This window comes from Melopsittacus undulatus, assembly GCF_012275295.1.
Source record: "Melopsittacus undulatus isolate bMelUnd1 chromosome W unlocalized genomic scaffold, bMelUnd1.mat.Z SUPER_W_unloc_6, whole genome shotgun sequence".
Taxonomy (NCBI): domain Eukaryota; kingdom Metazoa; phylum Chordata; class Aves; order Psittaciformes; family Psittaculidae; genus Melopsittacus; species Melopsittacus undulatus.
Genome location: NW_022993948.1, coordinates 224,844 through 236,968, shown reverse-complemented (window position 1 = coordinate 236,968; position 12,125 = coordinate 224,844). Strand labels below are relative to the sequence as shown.

Below are 12,125 nucleotides of genomic sequence, written 5' to 3'. Positions count from 1 at the left end.
AGCTCTGCCTTCACAGCCTCCTTCACAGCCTCCTCAACCTCCACCACCCCCCTGGTCATGGGCAAGGCTCATGCTGCAGCCAGACTTGGTCTCCAGGGAGGGAGTATTGCTCTCCTCTCTACCCAGAACAGGAGAAACAGGACAGAGAGGAAAGACTATTGCAGATGGGACCCATTGTGAGGGGAACTCTCCCCTTCTCCTGTGCTGTAGGCATGCACAGACTTTACCTGAAGCAATAGAAATGCTCCTGAGCAACTCCTCAGCTGTAGAGCGGGGTGGCTTCACTGCTTGTAAAGGTATGCTGATTGTCACAGACATGGAGGTATCATGAGAACCTGCTCAAAAGAGGCTGCGGACTTCTGAGCAACCAGGTCTCCTTAGGCAGGCCCCATCACAAAGGGAGGATTGAGAGCCCCAAACATGAGTATTATGCTCTAGTCTGTATCTGTCTAAGGACCAATATGCAGAGGAGGCAGTGACCCATAGCAAAGAGGGAAGCTGCTTCCCAATGCTGTTTAAAGACTCCTAACCTCAGGCCCATCTAGCTGTAATTTGCCTTCAGTTCCCTCCTGCATTGCAACAGATGCGTCCTTGTCATGCACATGCACACGCACACACCTTTCTGCAAAGGCACTCAGGAGACTGAGTAGAAGGCAACAGACTGCCAGTTCAAATAAAATATAGGACAAATATACTGCCTCTGGGTAACAACCCTAAATCCAGGTGCTCTCTCCTCGCAGTTTCAAACAGTGTGCAAAAATTCAGGACAACCCTGTTGTTAGCCTAACTCAGAAGTTAGATGTGAATATCCTGTCCATGCCCATGCAGCCCGCACAAAGGCATAGCTAAGAGATGTTGCTGTCCTGATGAAGAGGAAGTTGTGCTAAAATGAACCTACACCCAAGTGAGTGGCCCAAACCCAGTCTGTTGTGAGGAACAAGCAGCCACACTCATCTGGAGTGATCAGATCACCCACCCTGTCCACCCTAACTGACTGCTTCTTAACCCCAGAACAGTGGCACTGCTGGCCTGCACCTTTGCTACCTGACCCTGTCCCATCTTTCTGGTCTCCAGCCTCAAGGAAGCTTAATGCAGAGGCTGTCTAAGACCAAATGGAACCAAAGAATACGGAATAACCAAGACAAACACAAGGTGACTCCACAGAAGGACCATGAATGTGCCATGCCCTTGACATCATTCTAGGTAACGAATCCTCCCAACATGGTTTTGCCCTGGCAACACAGCAGGGACCTCAATCCTGAACAGTGCCTTTGCATGCCGTGAGCCTTACTCATTACGGAAGGGAAGAGGTTAACAGAGCAGGAGCCTAAACACAAATATGCCGTGTGGAGACAGTGTTCTCAGAGGAGAATGGATATTTGGTACATGAAATCTGAATAACCCAGAAAGATACAGCAAGGCCATGAGAGGCCCAAGGAAGCTTAAGCAAGCAAGATAAGAAGAAGCTGGTATTCACTGAGTGATGAGAACTGTGGACTGTTGGCAAGCTTTCGAGGTCAAGTTCTCACACCTGTGCTTAAACCAATTATATGTTAGTTGCTAAGGGTCTTCAAGACATGTATTCAATCATAATATTCCAAATCACTGTAAGTGTATGTAAGCAATAGTATATAAGGAGTTAATGCTTTGCAATAAATGGCTTTTGGTCTGATCACATTGATCTCTGACTGAGTCCATTCTGTGGTAAATGGCGCCTGAACAGGGACCCTCTATATTTTCACATTGAAACTAAAGAAATACTTTCACATTGAAACTGAAGAAATTTAAACGTGGGGAAATCAGCTGGATTCGATCCGGCAGGACCAGGACTGGGAGGTAGATGCCTCGGAAGTAGATGCCTTTGAACGGAGCCTTGTGAGCCCGGAAGACACTGTGCGGTGCAAATAAGTTAACAGCTGCTGGGGGTGGAAGACAAAAAAAAATGGCAGTACTTAAAATCTTCCAACATATCCTCTCTGTGAGAGGGATAGAGTTTGATGAAGCGATGCTAAAAAGATTGTTGCTTTGGAGTAAGGAGAAAAAGCTAATTGTGGGGATTGGCAAAGCTTTTAATCTCGAGACTTGGGGAAAAATTACTAAGGAAGAAGCCTCCATTTTTTGGATGTTTCCAGTCCTTCTTAAGGTGAAGGGAGCAGCCTTTAAAGAGACAGACTTAAGGATAATGTTGAAATGGTTGAAGACATGTTACCCAAAGATTGATGAGTCAACTGTATTTGAGATCTCCTTGTGGAATGGGGCAGGAGTTAAACTGTGGGACGCAGCCACAAAAGGCAATGACACTGTGAAAAATTTGTTAGTCATTTGGAGAACTGTTTTAGAGATGTTAAAGTCAAAAAATGAGATAATGGAGACCAGTGGCCCCCCCTCCACCCTGAATCTCTGCCGGTTGCCGCCGCGGCTGTGAAAACTGAGGACAGGGATGAAGATGATCCTTTTGACTCAGGCCCTATTGACCCCGAGAAGGAGCCTGTGCATGTTCATCAGTTTGCTGTTGCTGCTCCTGAGATTCTGATGCCTGATAATTTCTATGCTGACCTGAATAGTCCTTTTGACCTGAAGCCTATTCATCCAGAAAAGAAGCCTGATTTATATCCCCCAGATCCTCATGATAAATGGGCAGCTGTAAAGGGAGAAGCGAGACAGGTGGGCGATGTAGATGTATTGTGTGCTTTCCCAGTGGTGTATGTGCTGGATGTATGTCCTGGATCAAGACCCGTGGTGGGAAGGTCTCTCGTATGCTCTTATCAGGGGTATCGGGCAGACTGTGCCAGACCATGGACTTGGGACCCCATATACAACTCCTTTGATACAGTCTCTCTGTGATACTCATGGACTAGAAGTTGGTAAATATAAGTGTGTTCATGCTTCTATCTACCCTTGGAGACCTTTATAGATATTGCTGGGGACGTCTTCCAACGTAGGCTGGCCACCTGTGTTGGAATGAGTGTGCATTTTGGTCAGTATAAAAGCCCAAGCCTCATGCGATGTGAAAGAAGCAGAGCCTGCACGGGGACGCCCGTTAAAGTCGAGCCTGCCACCTTGCACTGCGATGATGCTTCTTGGAGCTGGTTTCCTGATGGTCTTCACAAGCCCCTTGTGCCACATTCTGTATGTGGGACTGTGTAGTGGGAGTAATGTCTGTCTGAATTTTGTGTTTCAAATATTGTAGTTGTGTGGAGTGAGCTTGTGGGACCCCATATGTGTGTGTGTGATGAAGGCAGACAGTGTTCTATGTATTTTTTGTTGTTGGGTTCATGTAAAAGTTTTTAACAGGTAGCAGTTTAACATTTTGGGCAAGAAAGGGTTAATGCGAAAGTGCTGTTGCCGGCAGGTATTTATAGTTGCTACTGAAGCAGTCAAGCAGCTGTAGCTGCTGCTGAGGAGGCAGGCATTTATAGTGGGTGCTGAGCAGGCTGGCGTTTATAGCCACGCAAAACAGGGTGAGCGACTTTGGAGAAAGAAAAAAAAAATTATTTGATAAGGGTTCAGTAACCATGTTCAGAAGAAGCTGCCCTCGATTCAGCTCCCAGTGCTCCACCAGTGGAACGGCCAGGATAGTCACTGGAGCAGTGGAGTGAAGAAGGAAAAAAAAAAAAACAAAATAAACCCCAAAACAAAACAAGAAAAAAAAAAACCCCTCGATGTGTTGAAGCGTTGGGGCAGTTTGTAGAGACACCACAAACAAAGCCTAAGGGGCGCCTGCAACGTGCTGAGCACATGTTTAGTGTTTTAAAAGTAAACTGAGGGTAAATGCAAGACTTGGAGGAACAGAGAGATCAGTTGAAACAAGAACTGCTAACTGCTAAAGCGAGAGTGATAGTGCAACCACAAGCTTTATTAGGTGACACCTAAGCCACATCAGGGTAGAAGAGAAATAAAAATTAAAAAAAAAAGCGGGTACTGATACAGCAAACTCCTTGACTGTTAAAAATGTGCAGTTTACTTCTGCAGCTGCTTCACGTTACTTTTGCATCACAATGCTTCTGCTTTAAGAAATCACTTTAACATATCTACTTCTTAAGAACTGATAACCCGGAGGAAGGGGGTTATATTTGTGTCCTCCTACCTAGAGGTCCATGGCAGCTGCCTGCAAAGTTTGTCAAGCCTTGACATGAGCTGGACAGATGGGTGGAGGAACTCCATGCATCAGCTACAGGAGCTGACTGTGAATACCCCAAGAAAAATGAGATAGAGGAAAAGAAAAATGAAGCATTGCAAAACATCACTTGGGGGCAACTGAAAAGTAACAACTTGAATATGTGTGATTGTAAATTAGATGCTGTGATTTTGTGTATAAAACTACCTGTATTTACTAGCCAGTTGCTAATAAGAAACTACACCTTGTATTGTATGGATTTATCACTTGTAGAAGAGATGTTAGAGCATGCAAATTTACAGCAGCTGCTAGAAAATGCTAAGGCAAAAGCTAGAAACATTCTAATATGATGGTAGTGTTATATAGTAGGTAATGGATCAAATTAAGAGGGTGGGAGAACTCCACTGGTAAGAAGTTTCTTTGGCTAGTCCCCTGCTGCCATCAGCATCTTCAACATGCTGATGCACTCTGTAATAGTTACTCTGCTAATGTAAATCTGTGTGTGCTTTACTGTAGTAGTGACTTGTTACTGGATGAAGCAGGTGAAACTCTGCATTGACAACAAGGCGCAAGGACTGAGGTTGACCAAATGCCTGCTACCACAGTCAAGAGCAAGACTGGGTTGGCATCTGTGTTTGCCACCAAGAAGAACCTTTAGCTCCACTGTTGGCTGCAACCCAGCAGGCATGGAGTGGTGGGGACACATGCCATGAAAGACCTTGATGTGACGGATGGCCTCCCCTGTTATCAGAGAGCCATTCAGGAGAAAAAGGGCAGGCCCAGCGCCCTGTGGTTGGCCTGTGTAGGAGATATGATCTAGTCTAAATCCTCTGTTCAAGTAGGGTCATCTAAAGCAGATGCTGAAGGTAGATTAAAAAAAAAGGGGGGAATGCAAGGATTTTCTTCACACAGTTAGCAGAAGCGCAATTTGTACTAAATTCTTTACATTTGTCTATTTTTAATTCTCTTTCTGCAATACAGCGATTGTGACATCTGACGGACAATTCCTTGCCCAAACCATTGGTTCTATATAAAGACCTACAATGATAACGAGTGGAATGGACCAGTGCCATTGCTGACATGGGGTCAAGGATACAGCTGTGTACAGCTATCAATAGGACCATGCTGGAAGTGATCCTGCCCCTCTACTCTGCTCTTGTGAGACCTCACTTGGAGTATTGTATGCAGTTCTGGTGCCCTCAACATAAAAAGTACATGGAACTGTTAGAACAGGTCCAGAGGAGGGCCATGAGGATGATCAGGGGACTTGAGCACCTCCCATATGAAGACAGGCTGAGAAAGTTGGGGCTGTTCATCCTGGAGAAGACTGCATGGGGACCTCATAGCAGCCTTCCAGTATCTGAAGGGGGCCTACAGGGATGCTGGTGAGGGACTATTCATTAGGGACTGTAGTGATAGGACAGGGGGTAACGGGTTGAAACTTAAACAGCGGAGGTTTAGACTGGATATAAGGAAGAAATTCTTTCCTGTTAGGGTGGTGAGGTACTGGAATGGGTTGCCCAGGGAGGTTGTGAATGCTCCATCCCTGGCAGTGTTCAAGGCCAGGTTGGATGAAGCCTTGGGTGATATGGTTTAGTGTGAGGTGTCCCTTCCCATGGCAGGGGGGTTGGAACTAGATGATCTTAAGGTCCTTTCCAAGCCTAACTATTCTATGATCCTATGATTCTATTACCATCCCACATCTTGAAATGTCTTCATTACTTATGATTAGGCTATCTGCTGCTGTGCTTTTTCCCCTCTGTAAAGGCTGATTATGAAATCAGTCCAGTAGCTCATCCATTTTAGATTACTGGTTGACTCTCCATTTAGCGGTGATTTCTTTACCCACTGCACCCCCCATAAGCCATTTCTTATTTCTTTTTAGAACTCTGCAGAATTTACTTGGCCTTTTTTATTACTGTCCCTCTCTACATCATAAATAAACCTGAATATTCTGATTTTCACCCTATTTACTTTCATCATTTCAAGTGAAGGCACTTTTGTACCACAAAATCTTTGAGCTACATCAATCACTTGTGTTTTCCTTTATCAGATGAATTAGTTGTGATGTGGTTATGATATATTTAAATCCCTGCCTGTTTTTCTCTCTACTTATGTTTCCTTGACATTTATCATAATTTTTAATAGTCCAATATTTCCTGTTATGTGCAGCTTCCCCACACACATTCCGTAGGATGAATTCAGGAACTGATCATGTTCAAAGCTCAGACACAGCTGCTTTTCCTCTGGTTGGACTCCACATGGTTCAGACACTGCAAATCTGACAAGGAAGTTTTCTCTCTTTTTAGTCCCTTCTTGCAAATATCCCAGCAAAGGAGATTAGTGCCATTTTATTATTCTGAGAAATTATTCAATAGATCCTACTGGTACAGATTTGGAAGAGTAAGAAAACCAAGAAACTCACTTTAATTACCAAGGACAAAATTAATACCAACACTTAAACTGGGTATAAAAGCAATTGTTTCATGTTCCACCTCAATTTCCTCATCAGACATTTAAGTTTCCACTAAATTCCAAGGTAATCAAGGGCTGAGAAGGGTCTATCCTGCTTAAGATCATCTTAAGTATGGTTTGCTGTTTCCATGCAATCCAATGTGTGCAGTGTGCTTTTAGGGATTCTTGCAGAATGGGCTACCATGTTTTATCAACACAGAGTACTTACCAAGTGTTGATGCAAAAAGTCTAAAGGAACACCTGTAAACTGACTTCTTCAGAAGAAATTGTGAGGAAGACCTGAGGGAGTTTAATATAGACACCAGGAGTAAAATTTGGTTATTAGAAACACTCCTCCAATGCTGAACATATCCAACTAACTAACAAAAACCCACACACAGAGGATGGTGTAAGTAAAGAAGAGAATTGGATCCTCTGAGAGGTGGGCTGTATGATTTCCCACAATAAAATTTGTGCATTGAAATCAATGTGATAATGAAAAAGCATGAAAGTTGCAGTTAATTATGCCTAAATGGTCTCCAGAGTAAACCTGCTTAGTCTGCAAACCAGGGAGGATTTTCCCACTTTCTAGCTATGAAAATCTGAAACTAATTCTGTGTTCTCTGGCCACTCATAATACTGGCTCTACAATCAAAACATAATTAACAACATTGCTGCTGCTGCTAATGAATAAGCTAGAAATTAATCTACCTCACTCTTACCTAACATTAATTTTCCAAGGAGAAAGGGAGAGAGAAAGGCAATAATGACAAAGTAGTATTTTGAGGTCAAAGCTAGCAATTGCAATAATTCAATAAGGTAGCCACTTTCTAAATATAATTAGCAATGATTAGAAAAAGAACCTCACCAAGAAAAAAAATAAAGGTCCATGTTCAAGGCCAGGTTGGATGAAGCCTTGGGTGATATAGTTTAGTGTGAGGTGTCCCTGCCCATGGCAGGGGGGTTGGAGCTAGATGATCTTAATGTCCTTTCCAACCCTAACAATAGTTACTATGAATACTATGATTCTAGGATTCTATGATCTACCTTTCAGATTTTCATGGGTTTAAACTTGACAAATTGGTACCTATTCTTGCTTATTATTATCTCAGTCTTGTTCCTTAAGCCAAATGTTGTGCTTGTGGCAATGAGTTCAGCTTCCACAGTAGTGGGGCAGAGAATATATTTAAAAAATCAGGGTCAAGGCAAAGGAAATTGATGATGCTGTTACCAACATCCACAAGCTGGCTACAGACCCTTTCACATCTGGATTTAGGAACAAATTGGCACAGACAGATGAACAGGTAGAAACAACTTAAAAAATATTTCCTATTCATGCTCAGATATTTTATTTTTTAAAGTAACAGTGGCTACAGGAAATTATAGAACCTTTCCCAATTTTTTCCATGACTTCATCCTCAGTTTTGTCTATGAATCCAACCTCTTCTGCCCCCCCAAAATCAAAAAAACAAATCCCAAAAGCAAAATGTACTTCCCTCCTCCTCTCCTTCAGAACAGCACAAGCTGTTTTCCACATTAGGTCAATAACAACAAAACTAGGAGAAAGCTTTTCAATATTATTTTTTTTTAAGTTAGTATAATTAAAGATAACACCTTCAATCTCCCTTATGCTGCATTTTCCAAACATTTTAAAACACTGAATACAAAATGCTGATCATGAAAGAAGCTGAAAACTAGCTGCTAAGCTCTGCCAGGAGTAAAAACTTTGTCCCTAGGGAACTGATTATCAGCCATCCACATGATCCAGTAAGTTACACCAACCTTGGATTCCCTTAATCCAGTTGTTTAGATACAGCTTGACATCATTATCCCAGATCTCATTACTACACTGCAGAACAGACTGTAAGTCCTGAATCAAGAACAAAGAACAGACTGCAAAACACAGTTCTAATATTGGTTAAACTGAAAATCTCTACTAACAAAAAACACATCTTTACTTGAAGGAAAGGGTGGGCAAGAGAGAGAAAAAATAGTGCTGATATACTATCAAGAAGCTACCAAGAAAATAAAGCCCAAAACTCCTCTACTCTTCTGAAGTTTTTAGGTTCAGTTTGCACTTTCATGTCAAAGACAGGGCTGATGTCAAAACCCTGCTCAGAGACCTAGCTACTTCTGTTGCAGCTGCAGACAATAACATTATGAAACAACTAATAGGTCCTCCACTTTTAATGGTCTCTCAAGGAATTATTTGTCATCCCCAGGTTATTAAATTTGCATTTCTAACTGTTAAACCATTGTCCAGAAATATTTTCCATCTCTTTAGTTTTTAGGGATGTCCTGGGTTTAGCAGTAGTAGTCATTTTTCTCAGTAGCTGGTGCAGGGCTGTGGTTTTGACTTTCAGCCTGGGAACAATGCTGATAACACCGGTGGTTTTAGTTGTTGCTAAGTAATGTTTACTCTGACCAAGGACTTTCTGAGTCTCATGCTCTGCCAGGGAGGAGGGGAAGTCAAGAGTGAGTGAGTGAGCGAGTGGCTGCGCGGTTCTGGGCTTAAACCATGGCATGGGGCAAGCTCAGTATTTTCTTACTGAATAATTTGAGTTGCTATCAGATTTAGCAGGACAGCAGATGATGGCAAAAGCTCAGTGCACCAAGCAGTTTCCCCAGCAGGACAGAGCAGGAAAGCTGAGATACTCCAACAATGAAACTTCATAAGGTTGAAGATAAATAAACACAGTGAATTGCAGAATAGTTGAGGCTGGAAAGGATCTCACAAGACTGGTTTGCCCAATGCCCTTCCTCAAGCAGGATCAGCTAGGGCAGGCTGTCCAGAACCATGCCTGGTTGGGTTTTGAGTATCTCCATGGATGGAGACTTCACAACCTTTCTAGGCAACCTGTTCCAGTGTTTGACTACCCTGTCAGTTAAAAAAGGGGGTTATTATGTTTAGATGGCTGTGTTTCAGTTTGTGCCCATTGCCTCTGGTTCTGTCATTGGGCACCACTTAGAAGAGCCTGGCTCCATCTTCTTTGTATCCAACTATCAGATATTTACATTAAATCATTTACATTGGAAAAGACCCTTAAGTTTGAGTGCAACTGTTAATCCAGGACTGCCAAATCCACCACTACACCATGCCCCTAAACACCATGTCCATACATCTTTTAACCACCTCTAGGGATGGTAACTCTTCCACTTCCCTGGGCAGCCTGTTCCAGTGCTTAATAACCCCACTCCAGTTCCTTAATCATCTTAGTCACTGTCATACTGAGGAGCCCAGAACTGGTGTGTCTTCACTGGTGCCAGCACAGGGGAAGGATCACCTCATTGGACCTGCTGGCAACACTCATCCCAGGTTGCTGCTGCCCTTCCTTATTTCAAGGGCACACAGCAGGCATTACCGGCTCATGGTCAGCTTGTTGCTCAGTGGGATTACCAGGCCCTTCCCCACAAAGCTGCTTTCCAGCTTATCAGTTCAGTGTGTACTAATAGCCAGGGTTGTTTCTCCCCAGGTGCAAGACCTGGCTTTTCACTTTAGTGAACTTCATGAGGAGGTTTCCTGTCTGCCCAGTTCTCCAGCCTACTGTTCTCCTGCTTGCTGGAGAACTGGAGCACAACCACTAACCACCACCAAGTGATTGGTACAGCTGTGAACTTGCTGACAGTGCACTGTCCCATCATCCAGGTCATTAGTGAAGACATTACACAGTACTGGCCCCAATACTGAGCCCTGGGGTACACCACTGCTTTGGGGTGCCTCCACCTGGGCTTTGTGCCACTGATCATAACCCTCTGAGCCTGGCAGTTCATCCAGCTTTCAGTGATTCCCACTATCCCAGGAAAATCAAATAAGAAACCAAGATGAAAGCTTGGTGTCCAAATTACCTTAAGCACCCTTCTCTGAGATACCCTAATTTCACAACAATCTTTCAATATTAAGAAAACAACATTCTAGGTTTAGGCATATTATTTAATTATATTGTAAGTAAAAAAATAATAAGGGCTCACTAGCTTATTTTAAAAATCAGATTTAGTAACTGGAATGTTTGGCAACTAAGTAGCTCCAACAATCTAGATTGCTGGCCAGTATTCTTCCATCACTGAAAAAACAATTTAGCTCCCAGTACCATACACTCAGTCTATTTTATCTTCCTCTTTACTACATTATATTTCTTTGTATTTGTTTAAATTCTAGGCAGCAAGAAAGAAAAATATTGTTTATCCTTTTCCTGAAAAGCCTCAGATACTTAGCACTGCTCAATACTTGGCAAGCTAAATGACAGAGCTGCTCTAAAACAATCATGCCTTTCAGGAAAAAAAATCAAAAATTGGTAGGTCTGTTGTCTCTTTTGTTAGCAGCCAAATAAAACATGAAGTGGCAAAATACTGAGGAAGGGCAGAAGACATGTCCATGTCATAATGCAGTTGTAAGGTTATCTTATTTCCTCTAATTTCTGAGGATTGGATGTGTTTATATTTCTCAGAAAGATGGACAGGAGACCAAAGTAAATGGGTTTGGATTCTGCTGGCCTGAAATCAAGGGAAAAATACCTAACTTATTTTTCACCCAGTTATTGTTTAGATTTCCTGTGTTGGTGACTCAGAAGCAACCTGGAAAGGCTCAGATATCTGTCAGTGGTCATCAGAACAGTTAATCTTCACAACCAAATTTATTCAATCATGCTACTATGCCACTTGCTATTTAACCAGTTAAAAAAACATCACTTTTGAATGGGACCTTCATTTGGGATCATACTCAAGTAGTGCTGCTCAAGTTTCCACAGGTATTTATAAAAGTATCAGGAGTGCCAGAATGTGGAACTTTGCACACCAGCAGAGTCATAGAATCATAGAATAGTTAGGGTTGGAAAGGACCTTAAGATCATCTTGTTCCAACCCCTCTGCCATGGGCAGGGACACCTCACACTAAACCATGTCACCCAACTTGCAACTTGTCATTGGGGACTCCATACAGCTGCCTTCCATCTCCAATGCTTCCAAAGCACTGGAGGGGCCCAGTGGACTAAACACTTGCCCATAATATCCCATACACCCTGCCACTCATGACTGCTCAGCCTCGGGGAAAAACTCTTGGTCCTCCTATATTGTTGTCTAACCCTAGACAAGACCCAAACCTGACTCTGCTTAACTTTTGAGATCAGACAAAATGGTCGTGGGTAAAACATACTCTGTATGTGTGCCAACATGCTGATCCCCATCACAATCAGCAGGCAGGTCTCAAGGGTACCGAAAGGCCATTCAAAACCTTCAGAACTCTCAAATGATGCTGCTGCACTTGTCACTGGGGCTGGTATAGCTGCTGTGCTTGCCAGCTCTCTCACCACCAGCTTCTCTTTTTCTGAGTCCAGATCTTCCTCTTCTGCCTTTCTGGGAAAGGCTGCGTGGTCTCCTTCATCCTCCACTTGTCCCGGGTGCCTGAGGCTGGACCCAGATGAGGCTTCCAAAGGTGGTATCTTGCTCTCCGCATCGTCTTGGGGCTCAGGCTCGCAGGGCTTGGCGGGCAGCTGCTAGGGGATGCTCTCGGCTGCCACGCGGCTGGTCTCAGCCGCAGGGCTCGGCTCCTCTGCCGCCT

At 43.4% G+C, this 12,125-nt stretch overlaps 1 protein-coding gene across 1 annotated transcript in view; it reads left to right on the top strand.

The window, feature by feature from the left end:
* Positions 1–12,125, top strand: part of LOC117438295 (cell division cycle-associated protein 2-like) — a 125,779-nt gene that overhangs the window by 46,399 nt on the left and 67,255 nt on the right.